Source organism: Enhydra lutris, unplaced genomic scaffold (genome assembly GCF_002288905.1).
Source record: "Enhydra lutris kenyoni isolate GAN:26980312 unplaced genomic scaffold, ASM228890v2 scaffoldscaffold8, whole genome shotgun sequence".
In the NCBI taxonomy this organism is placed as follows: Eukaryota; Metazoa; Chordata; class Mammalia; order Carnivora; family Mustelidae; genus Enhydra; species Enhydra lutris.
In genome coordinates this window covers 6,546,952-6,573,282 of record NW_019154092.1, presented here as the reverse complement: position 1 = coordinate 6,573,282, position 26,331 = coordinate 6,546,952, and the positions used below count along the sequence as shown (strand labels likewise).

Sequence of the window (26,331 nt, the reverse complement as noted above, 5' to 3'; positions counted from 1 at the left end):
CATTGGGAATTTATTAATGATATTGTCATAGCATGGTATAGCGACAAATGAATGGTAGCTACACTTGTGGTGAACATACGTAACATACAGAAAAGGTAAATCACCATGTTGTATACCTGAAACTAGTGAAACATTTTGTGTCAATTACTATCTGCTCCCCACCCCCAAAGTAACTAGGGTTTATTTATTGCAGAAAAACAAATGTGATTTAACGTTAGTAAATGTAAATGTGTATGTTACACACCAGTGGGCTGATATCATAATCTTCTAAATGGATGTAGAAGAAGCATTTCATAAAATACAAATTTTATTTATGATGAAAGAAGGTAACACTCTGTAAACTAGGAATGGAAGGAAATATCCATAAAATGATGAAGGATTCAATACCGTAACTAAAGCAAGCATCCTGTCTGTGGTGGAACTTTAGATATACATTACTGTCAGAGAACGACCAAGGACACTTGCTATCCTTGCCATCACTTAATGTATCAGTGGGCGCACAGGCCAAAGTCATCAGATAAGAAAAAGAATCAAGAATTGTAATAACTACAATGGTTTGCAGATAACATCCCCTTAAACTATTTGCAGATGATAGTATCACCAACACAGAATGTAAAAGTGAAGCCCCAGACCAACCACCAGAAAAAAAACACAATTCAGAAAGTGATTTAGACACAATATCATCTTACAAAAATCAATATAGCTACTCTAAATTGATTAGCAATAATCAAACAGAAAACAAGACATAAGTTAGCAAACTGTACTGAAAAAGGTTTTGCCAATGTATCAGTTTGGCTGGGCAATGGTCCCCAGTTATTTAATCAAAACACTAATCTAGATATTGCCATGAATTTAGAGGTGTGATTGAAGTCCATAATCAACTGACTTTAAGTACTGATAGTATCCTTGACAATTTGGGCTGGTCCGATTCAATCAGTTAGAAGTCTTGAAAATAGGTCTGAATAGAGAAAGGGAGAGAAAGAGGGTTGGAGGAAGGGAGAGAGAAAGGAAACTCTTGTCACCAGAGCATAGTAGTTTCAGACTGTGCCCATGAATTTCAACTTGCCCATGACCATACTTCTAACCTTCCTGAAAGCCTACCTTATGGATTTTGGACTTGCTTAGGCAGTTCATATAATCAATAGTACAAACCAATCCCTTGTGATAAATTATATACATATAAATATATCCTACAGGTTGAAACTGACTGAAAAATATATACAAGAATAACCCTTAACAAAAAATACACAAGACCTTTATGGACAAAACTGTAAAATCCAACAGAAAAACAAACTATAAGACCTGAATAAATGAAGAGATATACCACATTCATGAATGAGATAACTTAATATGAAAAAAAAATCAGTTTTTCCCAAATTTAGTCTACAAATTCAATGCAACTTCAAATAAAATGCCAGGAGAAACCTTCAGGCCACCAACAAACATATTCCAAAATATATAAGAAAAGAATTTTTAAGGAATTCAACAAATTTATTTAAAAATATATTTGAAAAAAAAAAACCCTAGGAATTGCCAGACCAACTTTGAAATTTTGAGAAGTAAGATAAAAAATGGGTGAGGATGTTTGTCCTAATAGACAATCAAGGTATGCTATAAATCTGTAAGTTAAAATAAAACAAACAGAACTTAGATTTCTTACAGAAAGGGAAAAAAGTCAAATGGAATACTACATAGAGTTCAGGAAAAAAACCTAATTTGCTTACATGAATTTGATAAACTCAAAGTTGATCCCACAAGTCAAGAGGAGCAGAACAGGCTAGCGTATGAAAAAATGGCTTCAATAAAACAATAATAATAATAATAATAATGATGATGATGATGATGATGATGATGCTAGACCCCTGCCACAAAGGTGATCTTCAGGTGAATAAAGACCTAAATGTGAAAGAGAAAATTCTAAAAAGTCAATAGATGAAAACATGAAAGAATAACTTTGTGCCTTTTCCATGGGGATTGCCTCTAAACTAAGACCCAAAACGTAAGTTAGAAGGCCAAAAAAAAAAAAAAAAAAAGATGAATTTGACCACATTAAAATTGAAAATCCAACAAATGCCACCATAAATAAAATTCACTGACAGAGGATTAACTGGGAAATCTAAGATTAGAGATGAATTTACATGAAATTAATACTTCAAATAGATAAAGAATGCTTGCATATCAACAAGAAGACTGGGCAACCTATAGAATAGAAGCAGTACGTCTAAATAAGCATCTCACAAAAGAAAACTTGAGAGGGCAATATGTTTATACAGAGGAACAAAAAGCATAGAGACATTTAATAGAGACATTATAGTTAAGACACAAATGGGTTAACATTTTACAGCCATCATATTAAATTATAAAGATTCATAATATTGGTTTTTTTGTAAGGGGAACGAATGTTTTGCTAGTCATGTGAAACTGGAGGTCAGTAGTTAAGTATGCTTAAGTCTCTGACTTGGCAATCACTCTCTGAGTTATAAACTCTAGAGAAATTTTTGCAGCAGGTCTACATGGGGACTTGAGTCATGATATTCTTTATATCCTTGTCTGTAGTAGCAGAGAATTGGAGACATTCCAATTTTCCACCACGAAAGAGATAAATATGTAAAAATGAGGTGAACAAGCCTCTTAATACATTAGGTGCATGAAAGCAGAACATATGTGGATCGTTAAAAAAAATTGGGTTAAGAAATGATAAGGAAAAAAAATGGGACACAGAACACAAGATCATTCAGATAAATTAGGAACACAGACCTGGAAAACCAACATATATGTTTAACACCAATGTGTTTATGTATATTTAATATATGTACAAAACACATTTGTATAGTTTCACAGGGGGAGGCAGGAAATAGGAATGAGAATGGGGGACAAACAAGCAAGAGTAAATCAACAAAATGAGAGAGACTCTGAACAATTCTAAAATAAAACTATTCTTGTGAATTGATGAATAAACACTTCTCTGAAGAGGACTAGGTGGGTGTTGGATGGGGTGACCTACATTCTGGTTCTTGCTCTGCCTCTGGCCATGCAACTCTGTTTAGAGAGGCTGCCAGGCCTTTGAAACTCTAATACTTTATACATAATAAAATTTATTTATATGGCAAATATATACATGATAGATATGTGGTATACATGATAGATATGTGGTATATTTACATATTTATGTACATATAAATTTTATATTTACATAATGATAAATACATAAGCTAAATACATATATGTAATATTGGCATATATAATTTTATATTTCAGTATACATGTGCAAATGCACATAGTGATCTTTAAGATCTAACCAAAAGTTACATTATCTCATTTTAGCCTGAAATTCTTCTTTAGAGGTTAAGAGAACCGTTTGCCACAGCGTAATGACTTGATGACTACTCTGATGTCAAAAAAGAAAATTGAGGCACTAAATGAAAATATCGAGATACCATAAATTGAATATCTTTTAAGTCTACATTCAACAAGCCCATACTGGAAAGAGGGATTTCTTAGTAGCCCAGGAGAAGATTCCATTAAATCCTGTGCAATATGTGTTTCAGGCAAAGCAAGGTCATGGGAAACCACCCATCTCCTAGCCACTCTTTTTAAGCAACTGAGTTACCAGCCCCTGATCTGCTGCCATGGCAGCTGGAGCATTGGCTCCCCCCAGGCTCTGAGCTCAGGATATTTGCTTCTGTGTTTCTAATGTTGACTTGAGAGCCTCTGTGAGTGCTGCTCACATGAACCTAAGGAAGAAGAGTCCATAAAATGCCCTCAGGGAAAACATGGAACTGCCAAAAAAAAAAAAAAAAAAAAAGAAAGAAAGAAAGAAAGAAAAAAAGGAAGCTTAAAGGCTTAAAATGTCATAAACATAAAAACATAAAATATATATACCTAAAATATATATAAAATATATGTACCTAAAATGTGCATTTCATTAAAAAATGCCTTTTCTTTCAATTTTTCTAACTTTTGACATATAGAGTTTTGGCATGTAGTCAGTTATTTTAAAACATAGCTTAAGGAAGCTGAATTTTATTAGCTTTTTAGGGCAATGGAAAGTTTAAAATAAATATAAGCAGAAGGCAAGGGAATTAGTCTTCTGATTTCTTCTCAATCCTACTGTAGTTTTTATTGCTTTCATTAGGGACAACTAAGGATTAAATAAAGTATAATTATGTGATATGAACAATTGGGTTTTACTGGTCGAGTATTCCTTTACAGTAACATTTCCTGATTTTATATATTCAAATATGTATTTTATATATTTAGATATTTATATAAATATATATAAGTATATATAAATATATATTTATATATTCAAATATGTATTTTATACACACACACACACACAAATACATATAAAATTTCAGTGGCATTTAGTATATTCCCAATGTTGTGCAACCATTTTCTCTATCTACTTGACAAAACATTTTCATCACTCCAGTATCACCCACTAGACAGTTACTTTTTCAATATTCCTGCTTCTCCTCCCTGCTGAAAACCACAAGTCAGCTTTCTGTCTCTGGGTATTTCCCATAAATATTATCAGACATTATGTGGCCTTTTGTGTCTGGCTTCTTTTCTCTTAGTATGATGTTTTCAAGGTTCAGCCATGTTGTAATGTGTGTTGGTACTCCATTGTTTTATGGCTGAAAATTATTCCATTGTATGTATGAACATTTATTCATTTATTCATCTGTGGACGGATATTTGGGTTGTATCTACGTTTTAACTACTGTGAATACTGCTGGTATGGACATGTATGTATAGGTATTTGTTAGAGTACTTTTTCCACTTATTTTATGTACATAGGTAAGAATTGTACATACGAGGATCATATGGTAATTACATATTTAGCTTTCTGGAAAGCAGCCAAACTATTTTCCATAGCAGGTGCACCATTTTACATTCCTACAAACCATGTACAAGAGTTCCACTTTCTCCATATCTCTGCCAGAACTTGGCATTTTCTGATTTTTTAAAATTACTTTTTATATTAATAGTCATTCTAGTGGTTGTCAAGTGGCATCACGTTGTGGTTTTGATTTCCATTTTCCTAATGACTAATGATGTTGAACATCTGTTCATGTGCTTATTGGCCATTTGCATATCTTCTTTGGAGAACACTCAATTCTATTTTATTGGTCTACCTTTCTACCCTTATAGAAATACCATATTTTCATTTCCATAGCTTTGCAGTAAGTATTAAAGTCAGGAGACAGAAGTGTGAGGGCTGAAACTTTGTTCTTTTTCAATACTGTTTTGGCTATTTGGGACCCCTTGCAATTCCATATGAGTTTAAGGATTACCTTTTTTATTTAAAAAAAAAAAAGGCCATTGGAATTTTGACAGGGATTGCACTTCATCTATAGTTTGTTTTGGGTGGTAATGAGATCTTAAGGATATTAAATTTTCTAACCTATGAGCATAGGATTTTCTATTTGTTTAAATCCTCTTTAATTTTTGTCAGCATGTTTAACATTTTCAGTGCAGAAGTCTTTCACTTCATTGGTTAAACTTATTCCTAGATATTTTATTATTTGCTTTGCTAAAGTAAATGGAATGGCTTTCTTAATTTCTTCTACAGATTGTTCATTTTCCATGTACAGAAATGTAACCGATTTTTGTGTGTTGATCTTGCACCCTGCAACTTTGCTGAATTTCTTTATTAGCTCTGGTAGTATTTTTATGGATTCTTTGAAATTTTCTATATATGGGAACATGCCATCTTTGAATAAGGATAGTCTTACTTTTGTTTTTCCAATTTGGTAGTCTTTTGCCTTTTTTTTCACCTCACTTCTCTGGCCAGAACTTGCTGCACAGTGTTGACTAGCAACTGTAAAAGCAGATGTATTAATTTGCTAGGGCCGCCAGAACACAGTACCACAACTGGGTGGCCCAAGCAACATAAATTTATTTTCTCACATTTCTGAAGACAAAACATCCAAGTCCAAGACGTTCGCAATTTCTGGTTTCTTCTGAGGCCTCTCTGTTTCACTTGCTGCCTTCAGGTGTCTGCCTTTGTGCTGTGTCCTCACAAGGTCTGTTCTCTATGCACATGCATCCCTGGAATCTGTGTGTCCAACTGTCTCCTTTTTATAATACCAGATAGACTGGATTAGGACTCACTCTAATGGCTTCATTTTAATGTAATCACTTCTTTAATGCAAATCTGGGTCAATTGAGATGATTATGTTTTTATTTCCCCTTTTGTCCTATTCATATGGTGCATTACATTGATTTTTTAATGTTGAACCACCCTTGCGGGATAAAATAAATTCCACTTGGTCACAGTGTATAATCCTTTTAAAGTGCTGTTGGATTCAGTTCATGAGCATTTCACTGAAGACTTTTACATCTATATTTGTAAGGGTTATTGGATGCAATTTTTCTGTTTTTGTTTTTTTTTTTTTTTCCTTGTGTTGTCTCTGGCTTTGTTACTGGTGTCACAGAATAAGTTAGGAAGTGTTCCCTCTTATTCTATGTTACATTTTGGAAAAGTTTGAGAAGTACTGGTGTCAATTTTTCTTTAAATTTTTGGTAGAATTTACCAGCAAAGCTATCTGGTACAAGACTTTTCTGTGTTGAGAGTATTCTGATTACTGATTCAATTCTTTACTTTTATAGGTCTGTTTATATTTTCTATTTCCTTTTGTGTCAATTTTGGTAATTTGTTTGTTTCTAGAAATTTCACCATTTCAATTAGGTTATCTAATATGTTGGCATATCCTTGTTCATAGTACTCACATATAATTATTTTAATTCTATACAGTTGGTAGTATTGTCTCCACTTTCATTTCTGATTTTATCATTTCCATCTGTTCTCACTTTAGATTTGTTAATTTAGCTAAAGGTCTCTCATTTCTGTTGATCTCTTCAAAGAACCAACTTTTAGTTTTATTGATTCTCACAACAAATTCTCTCTCAATTTATTGCACCCAATAAGTTTGGTATATTGCATTTTTATTTTCATTTGTCTCCAAGTATTCTCTAATTTTCCTTGTAATTACCTCTTTGTCTCACTGGTGTCCAAGAATGCATTGTTTAATTTCCAGGTATCTGCAAATTTTTCACTTTTCCTTCTGTTATTAATTTCTGGCTTTATTCCATTGTAATTTGAAAACTATATGATTCAATCTTTTAAAACTTCTTGAGTATTCTTTCACGTCTCCACATATGGTCTCTTCTGGAACATATTTCATGTAAACTTCAGAAGAATATGCATTCTCTTACTGTTCAGTGCAGTGATCTCTCTCTCTCTCTCTCTCTCTATACACACACACACACACACACACACACACAGTCTTGTTGGGTTATAGTTTTTTCAGGTCCTCTTTTTCCTGATTGATATTCTATCTAGCTGTTCTTTCCAGTATTGAAAGTGGACTTTTGAAATATCCAATTATTACAGTAGAATTGTCTCTTTATCCTTTTCAAGACTCCCAAAGTTTAATTCCCATACTGGGGACTCTGTTGTTTGGTAAGTACATGTTTATCATTGTTGTATATTCTTTTTTTTTTTTTTAAAGATTTCATTTATTTGACAGAGAGAGAGAGATCACAAGCAGGCAGAGAGGCAGGCAGAGAGAGGAGGAAGCAGGCTCAGTGCTGAGCAGAGAGCCCAATGCGGGGCTCGATCCCAGGACCCTGAGATCACGCACGACCTGAGCCGAAGGCAGAGGCCTAACCCACTGAGCCACCCAGGTGCCCCTGTTGTATATTCTTGATGAATTGACCTTTTATTGATACATAATGCCTTATTTGTAACAGTTTTTTTAAAGATTTTATTTATTTATTTGACAGACAGAGATCACAAGTAGGCCGAGAGGCAGGCAGAGAGAGAGGGAAGCAGGCTCCCCGCTGAGCAGAGAACCCGATGTGGTACTTGATTCCAGGACCCTGAGATCATGACCTGAGCTAAAGGCAGAGGCTTAACCCACTGAGCCATGCAGGTACCCCTGTAACAGTTTTTGACTTTGAGCGTATTTTGTATAATATTAATGTAATGACCTCTGCACTTTTGGGTTATAATTTGCATAGTATTTCTTTTTCCATCCTTCCACTTTCAACCAACTTTGTCTTTGAATTTTAAGTTAGTTTCCTGAAGACAGCATACAACCAAGTCATGTTTTATCATCCATTTCACCATCTTTGCCTTTCATTGGAGAGTTTAATCCAATTACATAAAAATCATTACTAAGGACACGTTTCTGTCATTTTGCTATTTTTTTTTTCCTGTATATCTATACCCTTTTTGTTCCTCACTTCCTCTATTACTTCATTCTTCCATATTTAATTAATTTTTGTAGGGTATCATTTTGACTCCCTGCACATTTTCTTTTGTGTATATTTTTTTATATATTTTCCTACTTGTTAACAGAGGGATTACAGTTGATGTCCCAAATTTATAACAATCTAGTTTGAACTGATAACAACTTAGCTTTAATATCATACAAAATCTCTGCTTCTATATGGCTTCACCCCTTTTTATGTTGTTGTTGTCACAATTTACATTTTTATACATTGTGTACCTATTTATAGATTTATGATTACTGCTTTATGCATTTTTCTTTTAAATAATATAGGAAATTAAAAGAGAAGTAATGAAACAAAGACGCAGCAATACTGTGTTTTATATTTACCTATACTGTACCTTTATTGGAGTTCTTCATGTCTTTGAATGTCTTTGAGTTATTGTCTGTTTTTTTCACCTTTCATCTCAGCCTAAGGATTCCCTTCAGCATTTCTTCTAGGACAGACCTATGAGTGACAAATTACTTTTTGTTTATCTGGGATTTTCTTGTTCTCCTTTGTTTCTAAAAAATTTAATTTGCATGATATAAGATTCTTCGTTAATAGGTTTTTCTTCTTTTTGTTTTTCTTTCAGTACTTTAAAAGTATAAGCTTTCTGGTTTCCATGGTTTCTCAGGAGAATCTGCCCTTAATCCTACTGAAGTTTCCTTGACGGTGGTGAAACACTTCTTTCTTACCATTTTCAGAATTTTCTCTTTGCCCTTAGTTTTGACAATTTGATTATGATGTGATTCAGTCTTATCCTCTTGGAAGTTATTGAGATTTTCAGATGTGCTGTTTCATGTGTATTTTCAAACTTGTCAAGTTTTTGGTCACTATTTCTTCAAATAATCTTTTTGGCCCTTTCATTCTCTCCTCTGTTTCTGGAACTCCCATTATGCATGTGTTGATATGCTTGACAGTATCCCAGAATTCTCTTAGACTGTGTTCATTTTTTTTTTTTCATTTTTTTTCTCCATTTTTTTTCTTCATTTTTTTTTTCTCCATTTTTTTTTCTTCATTTTTTTTTCTCTGATCTCAGGCTGTATAATTTCAACTGGCCTGTCTTCAACTTCATTGATTCTTTATTCTGCCTGCTCAGAACTGTAATTTGAACACTCTCATTAGCTTTTCATTTCAGCTATTATACTCTTCAGGTCCAGAATTTCTGTTTGGTTACCTTTTACAATTTCTATCTCTTTATTGATTTTTCTCTATTTGATTAGAAGTTATTTTTACTTCCTTTAGCTCTTTTCTCATGGTTTCCTTTAGCTCCTTGAATATACTCAACACAAGCAACATAAAGTCTTTGTCTAGTAATTTCAATGTCTGCTTCCTCAGGGAAAATTCCTGTTGATTTTCACTATGAATAGGTCATGTTTTCTTGTTTCTTTGTATGTTCCAAGTTTTATGCTGAAAATTAGACATTTTTAATACTACCATCTGATAATTCTGGAAATCAGATTCTTCTGCCTCAGATTTTGTTTTTGTTGATTACTGTAGGCTATAGCTGCATCATACTTTTCTTTTTCCTTAAGATTTTTATTTACTTGTTTATTTACTTGAGACAGATAGCACAAGCAGGCTGGGGAGGAGGAGCAGAGGGAGAGGAAGAATCAGGTTCCCCAGTGAGCTTTAAACAGGGCTCAACCCCAGGACCCCAAGATCATGAACTGAACCAAAGGCAGATGCTTAACTGATTGAGCCACTCAGGTACCCCTGTATGTTACTTTTCTAAACTTTCTTTTTTATGAAATCTTTATTTTTTTCCACGTGTGGTCCATTCCTTTGTGTTGTCTTTCATTACTGTTTACATAGAAATGTTTCTGAATAGCAAGGATTATGTGTGTGTGTGTGTATGTCAGAGAGAGAGAGAGAACACGCAGCCTATTTAAAACTTTTCCTTAGGATATACTTTCTGCTTGCACTGAGACTAGAGATCTTACAGAAGTGAAAACTTGGAATCTTCTCAAGCTTTTTTAGTGTATGCATCCTGCCTTAGGCATGCATATGACTTTCTGTATTCCCCAGCAGACAAGGGCACTGTGGGATGCCATAATTTCACAAAGAAACTCTCTTTCTGGAACCTTCTGAAACAAACAGCTGTGAGTTGTTCATTTGCTTTATAAGGTTTCGAGAAATGCTTGCTCTTCTCTGCCTTGAGTGAGGTCTGAATTAGATGAAACAAGTCAAGTGTCTTGCATCAACCCCAGACATATAAGAACACCAACATAATTCTTTGAGAATAGGTCTCCTCTCTTCCTGCTGGAACCAGGGTCCAGGGTCCAAAGACTGTCCCATTTCCAAAGCTGCATTGCTGTTACTGTCCTCAAGGCGTTTAAAGTCTCCACATCCTCCCCACCCAGTTTTACCTCTCTGATTAGAGGAACTAGGGAGTGGGATCCCAAGAGCTAAAGATTAAAGGGGAGATACCAGCAAAAAGAAAACCAGAAGGGGGGAGGTTCCTCTAATTCTGTTATATATCAGTAAATGTCTGCTCTCACCCCCAACTACACATGCATGGAATGAACCCAAAAGACCTCTGGGAACTGAACTATGATATGATGAACTATTCAAGTACCAGTCTGATCCCTGTGTGGTGCATATGCAGGGCAGACTGAAACAGAAAAGCAAAGAATTTGAGAACTGAACTGACATTGAACCACCACCCACAGAAAGTGAGACAAAACTTGTGACTTGAAACCCACATGACTCACTGCAGAAACAAAGAAAAACAAATCAACAGTTCCCCCCAAAATTTTAACACACACCAATGTCTCATAACATAATCTTCAAGGTGACCAGAATATAATCCCAAATTACTTGACATACAAAAATCAGGAAAATCTGGCCAATTCTCAAGAGAAAAGACAATAAAGCCAACTTTGAAATTACCCAAATGTTGAAATTATTACAAAATGATTTTAAAACATCAATTACAACCCCACTCCATGGAGGTAAAGTAAACAATCTTGAATGAATGGAAAGATCAAAGTTGTTATCAGAGAAATAGAAAGTACAGGAAAACAAATGAATAAAATTTTAGAACTGAAAATATACAGTTTCTGAAATTTAAAATTCCCTCAATGAGCTCAATAGTAGAAGAGAGATAACAAAGGAATTAGTCAGTAAACTTAAAAAGATTAATAGAAATTATCCAACACAATTAACACAGAGCAAAAGACTAAAAAACTTAATAGACCCTCAGGGACCTGAGCATCTAAAGACCTATAATTTGTGTCATTTGTGTCCTTAGAGTTAACAAAAGAAAAGAGAGAGAGATTGATATGGAAAAAAAGATGGATAATAGCTAAAAATTCCCCAAATTTTGTGCACACATAATTTACACATTCAATAAGCTTAGCAAACCCTAAAAAGGATAAACTCAAGGAAACCACTCCCTGATACATGACAACCTAGGTAAAGAAAAACTGAAAGCAGCAAGAGAAAAATGTCATATTACATTCAGGGAGACAACTATTTGAATTACCACGTATTTTCATCACAAACCATGAAGACCAGAACACCGTAGAACAACACCTTTTGAAGTTTGAAAGAAAAGAGCTATGAACCCAGAATTCTATATCTTGTGAAGATATCTTTCAGGAAAAGAGGCAAAACACAGACATTCTCAAGTGAAAAAACAAACAAACAAAAAGCTAAAATTATCTGTCATCAGAAATTCTGCTCTAAAGAAATGCTAACACACGGGTTCTTCAGGCTGAAGGGAAACGGTACTGAAAGAAAAGTTGAAATTTCAGTCATGAAGAACAGCAACAGAAATGGATAAAAATGTATTTGTTTTCTTTCTTTCTTTCTTTCTTTCTTTCTCTCTCTCTCTCTCACACACACACACACAGACACTTAATTATAACCATGCTCCAATTAAGTCATGGCATTTCTAGAAATGATCCCTGGTTTTTCTGGTTTTGGAAATATTTTGTGTGTGCAGAAATAATTGAGGGTATTATGTTGCCCATGTGTTTTGAGTAGTCACTCTTATTTATACAAGAAAAATGAAAAATCGGAAGATATGTCACCTAATAAATAATCACTCATAATTAGAAACATAAGAAAATGGGGTATATATTAAAAAGGATTAAAAATACATATGCTAACTTCAAGATGATTTGCAAAAGTACCCAAATTTACAAAAAAAAGTACCCAGATTTACAAAATGAACAATTTATGGCCAGAATGACAGGGTACCAAACTGTGTATTTATATACTATATTTCTCTAATTATTAGAAGGTGAAGGCAGAAAAAAATTGAGTTGTATCAGAAGAAATAGAAAACAAGGAGAAAACAGTTTTTTTCAATAAATTTTAATTTGAGGCTTTTTGAATAGATTCTGTTTAATTGCCATATATTTCCTCAAATAAAGCTAAAAAAAAAAGAGACTTTATCACTTTATGGACTTCATCCAGGTACTGGGAATTAAACACAGGTATAAAGGTAACTTAGGTATAAATCTAAAAATAAGAATAATAATTTATTATACTTTTGAAAGTAATTCAGAGGTTATTGCCTTAGACAACATTTCTAATTCTCTAGCTTTCAAGGGATTCGAAATGTGACATGCAAATGTGAAAGATTCATGGTTTTCATAATTGTGCTAGTATGTGTAAGCTAATTTTGAAATTTTCCACATAAGAAATAAGGCATTCCATAAATCTAGCCATTCTTAAAGGAGAGCTCTGAGCTTTGTGGTCATTTGCTTTCCAGTGAAAATGAAATAGCAAGAAGTTTCATTGGTATGAGTTTATAGGTAAGTTAATGAATTGAATGCAAATTCAACTTCTATATATTTCAAAGTCTTCAGAGTATGCCCCCAAGATATTTTTATTATTTATTTGCAACTTAATTAGAAAGACCCTAGTAAAAATACCATGTAGCTAATGTACACAGTATCTAGGGAAAAAATACCTTGGGAAGCAAATATTTATATTTAAAGGATTTCCCACAACTTTATGCTCCAGATAGAACAAATGAAAAGCAAGTTGATATGTAAAACTGAGGTTTTTCTTTTCAATTCAAAATGAGGTTAAATATAGATACCTATTAGCCAGAAAGAGTGTGCTGGGACTTCAAAATCAACTAAGCAGTCAAGCTTTTAGGTTGAGTACATAAACTTAAAATACTAACCATTTTAATCTATAGGAATGGTCATTTCATTAGTATCAAACTCTTACAAATGGAGAGAAGAAATACATGTCTACTACATAATTCTATTTGAAATCTTATTGGTAATCATTCCAGCACTTCTCAAATCCTTTTTTGCTAAAAAGAGCAAGAGAGTCTTTCTGGGAATACTACAACGCCAACAAAAGAATGAATGACAAGATCATTTCCTTAGAGTTCTCCCCACCTTCACAAATTGGACTAAAAATTTCCACTGCATGTCTCCAAGCGGGACTTGGAATTCCCCACCACACCCACCTCTTAATCCTCCCTTGCAAAAGCTCAACTTTCTATTTCCAATTTTTTTATTAACATATTGTTGGAGCCAAAAAAAAATAAAGTTTTTTTTTCCCCTTCTGCCTTCCCATTTGGATCCATCATTTATTATCCTGGCTTTATGGGCTATTATTTAATAACTTTTAAAGTACTATAATTTCTGCCTAAAGATACCCCACAATGAACTGATATAATCAGAGAGAAAAATGGAGCCAGAAATAAAAACAGTGTTCAAGGCACATAGAATAATGATCAGTGAGGAACTAGGAAAAGGATGTGAAGCTGCCAGCATCAAAAATGTCCACTCCATCCTTCCTTCTAGATTTATCATTCATGACCAGGTCTTAGGTCTTCTATATCTTTCCTTACTACTCTGACCGAAAGGGATCTCTTTCTGAGTCCTATATTGTATAATACCTTTATCTGACACTTGGAAATATATACCTTACCATGTAGGTTGCTGTCCTAGGCTAGGTCACCAGGAAAAGACTCAGATTGAGATTGATGTACAGGAAGTTGCCGGAGAGGGCTCTGGAAAAACTACCAATAGGGGAGTGAGGGAGGCAGGACTGAGCCAGGAGGCAGAAGGCAGGAGGCAGAAGCTGGACCAGGCCTGAAGTGGCAGTGGAGCCCTCAGAGGGTCCTTAGAGAGCTTTGGAGCTGGAATGGCCCTTCACAACTGTCCAGAATTGAGGCAAGGTGGCTGAGCCTATGTATTCCACTCACTCCCATCACTGGCCAGAAATTGGATGTGGGCTGTCCCCAGAGATGGGTGTTACGTGAGCAAGGTGGCTTCCTAGAGTTAAAGACAGTGATTGCTATGAGTAGTCATGAATCAGCTCTCTAGGAACCTGGGGGTATCAGTGCCACCATCATGGAAGGGATGGTACAACACCCCACAGGGAAACTAGGTCATCTTATTCTAGACATTCATTGTCCTCAGATACAGCATAAGCATCCTGAAGGCAAGGACCACTCCTAGCATAAGATCTCAAGCCAACAGGTCCCTCACAGCTAAAAACTTGGACAAGAAGCTGAACTGAGAGCATGAAGCAACAGAGTTTTCTCACTCCAGAAAACACCAGGGCCTGAGATTTGCCGGGGAGAGTGCAATTCTCACTTTGAGGTGCCTCCTTTGCTCTAAACACATGGAGATATAGTGGACACTGGACAACATAAGTTTGAACTGGACAGGTCCACTCATTCACAGATTTTTAAAGAGTTGAGAGCAAAAGCCAGAAGGTATTTCTTTACAACTGCTTGCTCTCCAGTCTTCAAGGCACCCAACTAAAGGCAATCTGCACAGGGGTCATGCCTGCTGCACTCTGAAGTGGCCCAGGTGAGGGCAGGACCTGGCAGGACTGCAGGTGGCTCTGTGTATTGATGGGGGTGGTTGGGGTGAACACCAGGTGGGCAGAAGGCTGAGCTGACAGAGGAACTTGCCCAGAGGGCAGGAATGGCACAAAGGCATAAGGGAGCCCCTCCCAGCTTTGGCCCCTCCCCCACCTCCAAAGGCCAGTGTACTCACACAAGGCCTTGGCTGCTGACAGCCCTCCATTGTTGGTGGTCACCTCCAGGCACATAGGGTAGCTGTCCCTGCTTGTAGAATCCCCTGGAAGCTAAGTCAATGCCCTCTGGCAGCCAAACATTGCCATGCCATCCTGGGGTGGGACCCATCACTGCCCCTGCAGTTGTCCCAGCCTGGCCTGCCTATCCTCAGATTTTTTTTTTTCAATTAATATACATAAAGCACTATAAATGTATTTTCTCTTCCTTAGAAATTTCTTATCAATATTTTCACTTCTCTAGCTTACTTTAAGAATACAGTGTATAATACTATAACATACAAAATATGTGTTAATCAACTATGTTATCAGTGAGGCTTCCTATCAATAGTAGGTTATTAGGGGCGCCTGGGTGGCTCAGCGGGTTAAGCCGCTGCCTTCAGCTCAGGTCATGATCTCAGAGTCCTGGGATCGAGCCCCGCATCGGGCTCTCTGCTCTCTAGGGGAGCCTGCTTCCTCCTCTCTCTCTGCCTGCCTCTCTGCCTGCTTGTGATCTCTCTGTCAAATAAATAAATAAAATCTTTAAAAAAAATAGTAGGTTATTAGTAGTTACGTTTTGGAGAGTCAAAAGTCATAGGTGGATTTTCCATCGCATGGGGTACAGGGGCAGGGGCAGGTAGTGCTCCTAACCCCTTCGTTGTTCAAGGGTCAACTGTAATAAGTAAATTATGGAGCTGATGGCCAAGAAGATAAAACCAGACACCAGCTGAAGATAGTCAGCTCTAAGGGGCAGAACTAGTAGAAAAATGCAAAGCTATGTGCAGGCTGCTCTTGAAGCAGGCAAAAAAAAAAAAAAAAATCAAAGTTGACTTTATGGTGAACATCTAATTACATACTTGGTATGAGCAAGGAAGCCATCATTAGGAAGCCTGATTAAAATAAGAGTTTGGGTTACAGCTCCTCAGATTTTAAAAGGATGCTGGGAAAAAAAATCTGCTCCTGACTACATTGTGATTCATAGTTTATAAGGAGCTGTGTGCTTGGGGAAGAGGGAGAACATGGATTGTGAACACACACCAGAGAAACCCAAATCCCCAATGTCATCACAGGACAGATCTCTCAGTCTCCACAAGGATCCATGGGTCCAGGTGAGAGCAGCTGGAAAGCTTTAGAAAGAAAGATGAGCATGGAGGATATGGAGGAGAGTGCTAGAATCAGAGCAAGAGAGAAGGGGGAGAGGCTGAGACCAGGGAAGCCTTCTTATTCAGTATGGGTAAACAAACAGTAATTCAAAACACATGAAGAAACACGAATTCACCGAAGGTAAAATGAAAAATTATGCAACATATTAAAGTAAATCCTAAAAAGGTAACAAGAAATTATTTTTTCAAAGACAGAAGAAATGAAACAAAATAGATAACACTGAAAAACAGCAACCAAATACTTAGAAATTTAAAATATAGTCATTTAACTAGTTAGATAAATCAATAGGGAAGTTACTCCCTAGATCCAGTAGAGACAAAGACAAATTTAGCGAACTGGATGACAGGACCAAGGAGCTCACCCAGAACTTAGCACAAAGTTAAAAAGAACATGTAAAATAGCAGTCAGCAGACATCGAAGACAAACAGAAACTCCACGTTGACCGTCAGGGTAGTCCACAGAAATTGTTGAAGAAGTATTTGATGAATTGCCTTCTATATATTTGTGAATTTATTTGTGAATTTATTTGTGAAACAAACCATTGTTTCATAACTAAGTGTGGGAGACATCTTGTTAAAAACCTCAAAGTCTTTGGGTAGAACAAGACATATTGTACCCTTGTGATCATACACGTTACTGAGAAGTAGAAGATATGCTAGGTTCATAATAAAGACAATGACAATTCGAAAGACATTGGAAATGACATTTTTCTTAAATTTATTAGAAACCATATTTCTAAAAAGATATAGTTAACTCTTAATGTAGTAATTAGGGCTACTGATCCCCCCATAGTCAGAAATCCACATGTAAGTTTTGACTCCCCCCAAATTTTACTATTAATAACCTACTCTTCACCAGAAACTTTACCAACAACATTAACAGCTGATTAACATATATTTTATATCTCATATGTATTATATCCTGTATTCTTACAATAAAAGTAAGCTAGAGAAAAAAAAGTGGTATTAAGAAAATCATAGGGTGACTGTGTGGCTTGGTGGGCCGAGCGTTTTAACTCTTGCATTTTGGCTTAAGTCATAATCTCAGGGTCATAGAATGGAGTCTCAGGTCAGGACTATGCTCAGTGTTGAGTCTCCTTGAGATCCTTTCCCTCTGCCCCTCTCCCAGCTTGTACATGCCCTCTCTTGCTCGCTCGCTCTTTCTAAAAATAAATAAATCAGGGGTGCCTAGGTGGCTGAGTCAGTTAAGCATCTGCCTTCAGCTCAGGTCATGATCTCAGGGTCCTGGGATTGAGTCCCACACTGGGCTCCTTGCTCAGCGGGGAGCCTGTATCTCCCTCTCCCTGCCACTCTCCCTGCTTGTGCTCTCTCTCTCTCTCCCTTTCTAATAATAATAATAAAATCTTCTAAAAAAAAGGAAAATCAGAAAAAAGAGAAAATACTTCTACAGTACTATACCACATTAACTGGAAAAAGAACAACATATGCATAGGCCTGGGCAGTCCAAACCTGTGCTGCTCAAGGGTCAACTGTGCTGGTAAATGACCATGGAGAGTTGGCAAGAAACCAAAACTTTCAGGAGAATTGGAAATTCTAGGTCCTCCGGCTCTGAAAGCCAGACTGTAAATATTTTAAGCAAGGACACAATTCTGCTCTTGTAGTACAAAAGCAGTCACAGACAATACACGAACACATTAGTAAGGGTTGTATTCCAGTAAAACTTTACTTATGGAGACTGAAATTTGAATGTCCCATAATTTTCATATGTCAGGAAATAATGTAGATTTTTTTTTCAACCATTTAAATTAACTTGCAAGTCATGTAAAAACGGTGGTGGATTGAGACTGTGTTGACCTGTAGATTGCAGTTCTCCTACTCCTGCTGTAGCAGAAAAAGTCACTTGAAGGCAAGATGTTCATAAGTAGAGATCACCAAAAAGGACTGGGCTTTGACATTCAAGAAATGTTCCAGTAGGTGTTCCATGGATTCCGTGATGTTTGAGAAATTTTCTGGTAGGCATTCCATGGATTCCGTGATGTCTGAGGGTCCTTCCCCATTTACGGAGAAGGAACAAAATGCAGTGTGACTCATTCACACCAGGTGGTAAGCACCTGCCCTCACTGTCTGTACTCATGTGGTTTGTTCCCCAGACAAGACCCCTTCCCTCCCCACACACACTCTCACTTTCTCTAATTTCACCATTTCCAAAAGGAAGTCGGGCCAAAAATCAGAGTCCAAGTTGTAAATATATGCCAAATTCTTAATACCAGGAGGTACCTGTTCAGTTGTGATGTTTTATTAGAAGGAAAAAAAAAGATATTCAGGTAGAAAAATATTCATATACACAGAGCCTTCTTGTATAAGCACACTGACAAATTCCTGCTGAGGTCTCATAAGCTGAACTATGGAAAGGAGGCCAAATTGGATAACTCAAGCACCCAAATAAAATGGCTTTCCTTGCACATTCTCATGGCCCTCCACAGGCAGGCTTGGCAGAGAACAGGCCAATACAAACATCCAACGTGGATATGAAGAATTTCCTTGAGTAGGATCAATTGATTAACCAGTCCCAGTCACACAGAGGAAGGCATTTCCAAGTGCAGTGAGCACTGGGGCTTCCTCGTGGAATGGCCAACGCCTTTGCATGAAGTCAAGGGCAGAGATCCAAACACAGGAGACAGGAAGTCGCTCAGCCTTCTGCAGAGCCACCCCAGTGATGAGCCTTGCCCTTGTCCTTCCAGGTCTTCCTCCTGCAGGGGAGGAGAGCACTCGGGAGGTCAAATGATGCAGTGAGATTCAAGACTACACATGCTATTTGCTAGAGCACTGAGAAAAGCTTTCATGTAAAAGTGTAACCTCTGAATTGGGGCTTTTTGCCAATTCAGTAAACAAATTACAGGACTAAAGGAAGGGGGAGAACAGTCAGTATTTTTTGGAGCTTTTACTTTTTGTGTGTTTTAAACCAATCTATGACATCGCAACTGACTCTAAACTGTTGATTGTTTCCGTGTCTTTCTGCTAAGGCCTGAGAAGTATAGGGTGTGAGTGTGGGTCTGTCCAGGGCAGAAACTCCCTGCCTGCAGTCATGTTCCTGAACATGCCCCTGCTAGCTCCCAGGGATCTACATAAGACACATATGGTGGGGAGCATTTAGCAGTGACCCCCCCCGAACACTGGGAGTAGGGGGCCAGCTACATTGCTCCCTGGTTCCCTCTGGATGAAAATCCTGCAAACTTCAGAGTGAAACAAAGCAAGACAGGAACTTAGATATTTACCAGACTCAGCCCCATTCCACCTCTGGTTCTGGGACTTCACAGATATTTCCAGACTGAGTTGTTCCCCCCTTATTTATCCTCAAAGAAACGACATAGCATCTCATCTATATCAGGGAGTAGTCATTTGGGAATAAAAAGCCTTAGTCATTTTTTAGATGATTCAAACCATAAGCCAGTATGGTTTGATGTCCATACATTTCCTTTCAGTTGGAGAGGATGTGGAAGGGAAAAAAATAAATAAATAAACAAGTAATACGGGGTGCCTGGGTGGCCCAGTGAGTTAAAGCCTCTGCCTTAGGCTCAGGTCATGATCTCAGGGTACTGAGATAGAGCCCCGCATCAGGCTCTCTGCTCAGCAGGGAGCCTGCTTCTCTCTCTCTCTCTCTCTGCCTGCCTCTCTGCCTACTTGTGATCTCTGTCTGTCAAATAAATAAATAAAATCTTAAAAAAAAAAAACAAGAAATACATGAGAAAAATCTGCTCTGCTGCTCAAGCTGTCAAAACCAGAAGGGAAAATTTTAAGGAAATTCTGAACTTATGAATGGTCTCATTTCTCAGAATTTCAGTTATCTCAGTAATTTGTTATTCCAGAGAAGAAAAGGTGTCCTTCTGAAATGTGTGCTTCCCCAAATCCCCACCGCATTCACCACCATGCAGTTTGACAGAGAAGACCTTCCCAACATCTCGCTCCAGATAATTGATTTGTACATTTCCTAATGTTGACCAGACTGTAAGTTCCTTGAAGGTAGGAGCCAAATATCACACCTCTCTAGACACTCCCGAGTGTCTAGCACAGCGCTTTGCACATAAGAGTCCCCATTAAATGACTCCTGAAAGGACATAATAAATGAAAATTACATAAATGAGAAAAGGCGGTCCTTGTGTACTGATCTCAATATATGTTGGCAAGAACATTTTGCATCAAGCCAACAAGAAGTCTGCATACTTCTTGTTATTTTACTAGGCCGGTTTGCCAAATTCAGCACCAAGGGACCTACAAATGGTAATGAATGGGAGAAAACAATTAGGTTATTGAGTCCATTCCCCGTCAAGGCAGGCTCATTCCCTGCGGAGCATTCTTCCAGCAATTAGCTTTAGATGTTTTCTGCACAGTTATTCTGCAATTCCTTTAGGAAAACAGTGAATTCAATTCTGAAAAAAAAAAAAAAAAAGAAGTCTCATCTGCTACACTTCATTCTCTTAGACCCCATATAATTTTGCCTTCGTCTCTTTTTTCTTTCCCATCTCTTTAAGAAGTCTGGTTTAGTTCCACGTGTATTGTCAGGCATGAATACATGTAGGAAGTAGTCATTGCCTTCAGCTTCATGTTGATGGAGATTAGGAAGCTCGGGGGAGGGGCGCCTGGGTGGCTCAGTGGGTTAAAGCCTCCGCCTTTGGCTCAGGTCATGATCCCAGGGTCCTGGGATTGAGCCCCGCATAGGGCTCTCTCCTTAGCGGGGAGCCTGCTTCCCTTCCTCTCCCTCTGCCTGCCTCTCTGCCTACTTGTGATCTCTGTCTGTCAAATAAATAAATAAAATCTTAAAAAAAAAAAAAAGGGGGGAAGCTCAGGGGATGAACAGGAGAGTGCCATTCATCAAAGGCAGGTAGAGAAATCAGTGACTGTCAGCATGCTTTCCTTCATCCTGCTGCCCCCCCCCCACCCCGCTCACCCCCTGCCGTCTGCTTTTCCATCAGTGTGAGATGCCCAGATTAGTTGGCAGGAGGCTCTTTCTGTCCGGCTCATTAAGAGAGACTTCTGTGCTGTTATCAGCCCATTTGCCCCACAGGGAATGTGCACCAGGTCCCTAGGTCTAACTGCCTTGTGACCTGCGGTGTTTATGTTGCCCATCCCTGAGCTTCCTTCTCAGGCTGTGGGAGCCAGGCAGGGCAGCTGTCGGCCAGCACGGCCTTCTGTCAGTTGCTTGTACTCACAAGCACCAGAGGAATGACTCATCTGCAAAGCCGGGGTGGCCGGTGGGGGCGGGGGGATCCTCCATTAAAAGGCACCTATTATCCTCAACATCTCTCCCCAGGAAGAGCCTCACACCTTTTCGAAAATCAGCCTTTTAATTAATTTTCTGCCATTGCTACAAGGGTATGTTTTCATTTGTCTACAAAACTGGCAGGAAGATAAAGCAACTTCTCTTTTTAGATTGTACGTGCCTGTCTCCTTCCTTTCGCTCAGGTCTTCAGGTTAGATGTTTAACCCTTCTCCCATCCTGCAGGCTAAGGAGACCATCTCCCCAGGTGCTGATGTTACCCTGCTATGCACACCTCACTGCCTGCAATTACTTTATTTCTTTTTTAATTCTCTCACTCTCTATCATCAAATGCAGGTTTCACAAGTCCAAGACCCTTTTTCTCCTGCTTGGTTATCACTGTATAGAAAAGTGCTTAGCAGATAGTTAACACAAAATAAATATTGGTTGAATGAATGAAAAAAAATGAATGAAATGTAACAGGTGAACACAGTAAGTCATGTGGATTTACAGCTGTTAACACAGCCATGTGGGGGACACAATGTAAAATCTTTAACCTTAGCCAGGGTCAAAGATTGAAGGATATTAGCATATGGCAGGGAAGGAAACAGGCAACACTTGTCTCCTCACAGATAAATTCGTGAAGTTCAAAAATTTACCTACTATTAGCTTACTGGCCTTGTGTTCACATTCACACTCCTACATTGCTATGAAACAGAGCAGCCAAATCCACCTTCCCATCATTTTCAAGTTCATTCATCCTTTCTTCCTTCATTCCTTCTTTACTTCCTTCTTTCCACCATCTTTTCCTCCATCCCTTCTTCATTCCTTCCTTTCCTATTCTATCCCTCTCTCTCTCACGCACATACACACACACATTCTTAAGATGCTTTCCTTTTAGTCTTATCTGTTATTTAATTCTTGAGTGTATTTCTTGGTATGAAGATCCTTCCTGAATAATCTAAAGGAATTATCTTAATGTATTTTTGTTTTATTTTATTATATTACCTTTTTTTTTTTTTTCATTTTAACCAGGGCTTAAATCATATAGAAGAAAAAATATGTGCAGATTTTAAAAGTATCCTCAGAAACAAAATAGTAAATTCAATTCCCACATTTAGTCATAATAGACTCAATTATTAGAGAAAATGCATCTAGCTCCCATAGATTACACTTTAAAAAAAAACATAAAAGCTCTAAGTCACTTGTCTAGACTGAGTAAAGTGAAATACATGGGTATTTAGTATAAGATTCAGTGAGTTTTGGCAAATGTTTGCATCTGGGAAACCATTTGACAAGATCTAGAGTATTTACACCACCCAAAATGTCCCTCATGCCCTTTCCAGTTAATTCTTACCCATCCTAGAAATTTAAGAATCTCAGTGCAACCTCAGCAGAGTAAGTTCAAAGAGAAATCACTGCGGGATACATCACAATCAAATTACTAAGAGTCTAAGATAAAGAGAAAATGTTTAAAAGAGCCAGAGAAAAACATTTACGTAAGGGAGAACAATCACAAGATTTATGACGGACATCATCAACAACTATGGAATCTAGAAGACACTGGAATGACAAACTTATCACACAGAAGCAGAGAGTGAAAAGTCCATCAATGAAAAATTCTGTACCTTGTGAAGCTACCCTTAAAAGCAAAGGCAAACATGAAGACATTTTAGACAAAAACCAAGAGGATTTACAACCAGAAAACCTGTGCTATCAGTAATGCTGAAAGAAGTTCTTCAGGAAAGGAAAATCACACTACCTAGGAGCTCCTATGTATGGGAAGGAATGGAGAATACAGAAGTCATTAAGTATGTGAGTAAACAGAAAAATCTGCCCCTTGCCTACACCAGCTTATGTCACACAGAGTCTCACTGGTTCCCACTGCCTTCAGAGGCCACATCTTCCTCCTCACTTGGCAAGTACAATGTGTACTCAACAAAAGGGGCCTACATGTATCTACAGAGTACTCTATAAACCTGGGAATCCTTTTTCCAATAGTTTTTCCCTTCAGTCACTTTGTGGGCAAAGTGACTCAGTTTAGAAATGTTCCCTTAAGAAATCTTTATGCTAGATCATTTGGAAAATGACCAAACTACTTTTGCCTTTTGTGCCTATAATACACATTCCAGCCATAGCAGAGACCTTGTGCTAATCACCCAAGATGCTTTCTCTGCACTGAAAACAGGTCAACCACACCAGAGCACTGAGTCCTGTCCAACCAACAAACATCAAAGTCAACCCCCAAAACACGCCCTAGCCTTAGTTAGTTCATACTGCATGGCTAGTTTACTCTTATGGCTGCCTTGCCTCCCGGCTACCTGCCCAGTTCACAGCTCAGTGATGACTTTCCCAGTTCCTCAATTGTTTTCCTATGCACATCTGTATTTGGCTAGCCACTGGGACCCACTTTTTATTGAGCTCACCGGCTTCTGCAAAACATCCTGGCTGTTGACGCTTGGCCACTGATACCTCTGATCCTCTAGCTCTAATCATCTGGATTCCAAATCACTTTTCTGGTCCAAAATTCCATCCTTTGTATATCTCTTCCACATCCCTTCATCCATTCTAGCATTTGCTAGCTGCATACTATATGCCAGCATTGTACTGGTGGCTAGAGTCACCAGGGTGAACAACACACAGTTCCTGCAATGGAACCACTCACATTTCTGAGGGGCCAGCTAAGTGATTTAAGGGTAGAGGGTATGACAAGGGGTTCTAAAGGCTTAAGGCTCAAAGAAATGTGTCCTGTTTTTCACAAACTTAATTAAAGATCATAAGTATTTTAGAGCCTTCTCATTATTGTTAATAATAAAACTTTCAGCTGATTAATTCAATAGGGTAATGGTCACAAAACTTTTTCATACAATGATCATTGTTTTTATTAACTTCTTATATTATCCCTTATACTGTGTTGAGGACTAAATTTGCTAGCTGCTTAGCACAAACTTGCACAACTACTTAGGTGATATTGCTCAACTCCTTCACAATCTCTGTGACATACTCTCTTACTACACCAAATTGGTGGTTTCCTCAAAGCAGAAATTGGGGTTGGGTCTTCCTGAGGTTTAGTTGTCATTTAACTGGACAATATATGCCAAGGTTCTTATGAAATAATTTTTAACTAAGTGCTGAGTGTTAAGTGCTGAGTCCCTGAAGGGTGCAGGGATTCACAGAGGTCATTAAAGCTCCTTGGGGTCTTTGCAAACAGAATAGCCAGACTCTGCTCTCAGAGCTTATGATTACATTGCTCTAGGACAGGTTAAATCATGGGTTTGTTGTCAAGGCCCTCCAGGTAATTCTGCAGTAAGCTGGGGCTGAGAATACTGGGCAGAAAGTGCTAGAAGAGGGAAGGTTAGGCCTGGCTGGGCAAGTGGACTGGTCGAGGTAGACTGTAGAAGTGTTTTAGAGGTCTTAATAGGTCTTAATTTTTAAAGGTTTTTAAACTTCAGTTGTATTCATACAAAGTAATATAAATAGAACATTGTAAAAATAAATGTTGTGGACTGAATTGTGTTCCCCTCAAATGCTTATGTTGAAGCCCTAATCTCCAGAACCTCAAACTGTGACTGTATTTGGAAATAGGTTGGAAATAGGTAATGTTTCCTGTAAGTTAAAATGAGGTCTGGGGTAGGGTGGCATGGGAATGATATCCTTACAAGAAGACACACACAAAGGGAAGACCATGTGAAGACACAGGAAGAAGATGGCCATCAACAAGCTAAGGAGAGAGGTCTCAGAAGAAACCAACCAGTGCTGACAACTTGGTCTTGGACTTCCAGTCTCCAGAGCTGTTATACTTTGTTATAGCAGCCCTAGCAAATGGATATCTATGGGTACTCCATGAAAAGATAAAGATTATGAAAGAACTTTCCTGAACCTTCAAGATGTTCTTAATCAATAGATCCCCCACCAAAGTGCTACATAGCTCTAATTCAATAAATATGTACCGAATACCTACTAGGTGTAGTAGACGGTACCTGTCCTTGAGTAACACATAAATCAGAGGGAAATAAAGTCCCCTAAAGAGATCAGCACTCCATGCTTCGTTTTCCAAAATTATCAAATTGAGCTATTCGAAATGCTCCCTATCTTCTCCCAAGGGTCTTTGCAAGATCATGATTCAATGATTGTAAATTGCTCTGAGAAGGATGGCACGTTGTATAAAACCCAGGAATGACAGGTACCTAATCATGCAATTCCTTGGAAGGCCAGAATCTGAGCCCCCACTCTTCACAGACATCCATATCTCGGAGGACAAAAACTCACCAATGAAACATATCTTCACTCTAAGTATGCATGAATTAAGTCACTGATTCAAAGGGTCTTTACTCACTAATCCCCATTTATCCTCGTCACTCTCTAGCTGTTTTCTTGGAAAAACTCACCAACTTGGATTGGGTGGCTCTGAAAAAATGGAGAAAAACGAAACTACAAATGGTCATCTGTGGGTCTTTAATAACATAAGAATCTAATACATTATTATTATGCCTTCATGATAACTGCCATGAGGATGGGGCTCTTGTCTATTTTCTATGTGTTCATATGCTTAATCCAAAGACATACTTGACCCAAAGAAGAATCCCAATCAATGTTTTTTAAGAGAATAAGTATATTATAAACATCTTCCTACTGAATCAACAAATAGCTGAAATGTTTTTAATGCAC

At 37.7% G+C, this 26,331-nt stretch overlaps 1 protein-coding gene across 1 annotated transcript in view; it reads right to left on the bottom strand.

The window, feature by feature from the left end:
- The window catches only part of LOC111142520 (piezo type mechanosensitive ion channel component 2), a 462,751-nt gene that overhangs the window by 290,375 nt on the left and 146,045 nt on the right, over positions 1 to 26,331 (bottom strand). The window lies entirely within an intron of this gene.